Source organism: Oryza sativa, chromosome 12 (assembly GCF_034140825.1).
Source record: "Oryza sativa Japonica Group chromosome 12, ASM3414082v1".
Taxonomy (NCBI): domain Eukaryota; kingdom Viridiplantae; phylum Streptophyta; class Magnoliopsida; order Poales; family Poaceae; genus Oryza; species Oryza sativa.
In genome coordinates, this window is record NC_089046.1 from 9,353,577 (window position 1) to 9,355,543 (window position 1,967).

A 1,967-nucleotide genomic window follows, 5' to 3' on the forward strand; every position below is an offset into this window, starting at 1 on the left:
TGCTAAATTAAATTGTTGGTCGAAACAAGAAGCTATTCTAGTATTTATTGGTTGTATGTTTATTGATTTTGTCACATGGTGAGTGATTTAATTGCTTCTTGGTTTTAATGAAAAAGAAATAGGTTTCAAATTTTTGCAAGGAGGGAGTACTGATTAGGAGACAGCGATATCCTGTCAACTCCCTACCTACTACACCTACTCCAAAATGGCGACGGGTCCTTGAATTGTTTTTCTGCCTGCTGCTTAGTAATAGCAGTTACTCGCTCCGTCCTATTTTAAATACAACCATAAATTTCTGTGTCTAACATCATCTATCTTACTTAAATTTTTTATGATTAATAAATTTATTGTTATTAGATGATAAAATATGAATAATCCTTATGCGTGACTTATTTTTAATTTTTTTATAATTTTTTTAAATAAAACAGATGGTCAAATATTTAACACGGAAACTCATAGCTATACTTAAAATGTGACGGGGGAGTACATCCAAGATTTTAAAAACTTAGGTTGAGTTTAGATATAGGGATGAAAAGTTTTGTTGTGTCACATCGGATATACGGATATACATTTGAAGTATAAAACGTAGTCTAATAACAAAACAAATTATAAATTTTGCCTGTAAACTATGAGATGAATTTATTAAGCCTAATTAATCCGTCATTAGCAAATATTTACTATAGCACCCCATTATCAAATCATGGAGCAATTAGGCTTAAAAGATTCATCTCGCAATTTACACGCAATCTGTGTAATTAGTTTTTTTTCTATATTTAATACTTCATGTATGTGTCCAAATATTCGATGTGATAGGGTGAAAAGTTTTGCCAGGGGATCTAAGCATGCCCTTAGTTTTAATTTAACTGTTGATTTTGATTATTTATCGTAGTTCAATTTCTAGATTGGCTTATGTTTTTTTCAAACAATTACATTGCCTTTTAAATCACTTATGAATACAATAGATATAAAAGTTTTATGCATAAATTATTCTTATTAATTAATTCACTTTTCTACCGGTTACTAGCCATAGATAAAAACTACTCCACCTCATTACCAGAATCCCCATTTGCCTCAACGACGGCCCCTGGTGATTAGAGACCCTGTCATACCTCCTACGGCAGAGGGGCACATCAACGGATAGTAGCTCAAGATATCCACCATTTATTTTGTCAATCAATGATTTAGGTCTGGTTTAGTTCCCAAAATTTTTTTCCAAAAACATCACATCGAATCTTTGAACACATGTATGAAGCATTAAATATAGATAAAAAGAAAAACTAATTGCACAGTTATGGAGGAAACCGCGAGACGAATCCTTTAAGCCTAATTAGTCCGTGATTAGCCATAAGTGCTACAGTAACCCACATATGCTAATGACGGCATAATTAGTCTCAAAAAATTCGTCTCGCGGTTTCCAGGCGAATTCTGAAATTAGTTTTTTTATTCGTGTCCGAAAACCCCTTCCGACATCCGGTCAAACGTTCGATGTGACACCCAAAAATTTCCTTTTCCCCAACTAAACACACCCTTAGTTTCCAAAAATTTTTTTTACCAAAAACATCACATCGAATCTTTAGACACATGCATGGAGTATTAAATATAGATTAAAACAAAAACTGACTGCACAGTTTGCATGGAAATCGCGAGACGAATCTTTCGAGCATGATTAGTTCATGATTAGCCACAGTAACCCACATGTGCTAATGACGGCTTAATTAGGCTCGAAATATTCGTCTCGCAGTTTCCAAGCGAGTTATGAAATTAGTTTTTTCATTCGTGCCCGAAAACTCTTTCCGACATCCGGTCAAACATCCCATGAGAACCAAAAGTTTTCTTTTCACGAAGTAAACACATCCTTAATGAACTTATAAAGTCTCGTTTGAGGGCCCTTTGAATCACAGGAATAGAAAAACGCAGGATTCTGACAGGAATGTAAGTGTAAAACAGAGGATTGGAAAATACAGGAA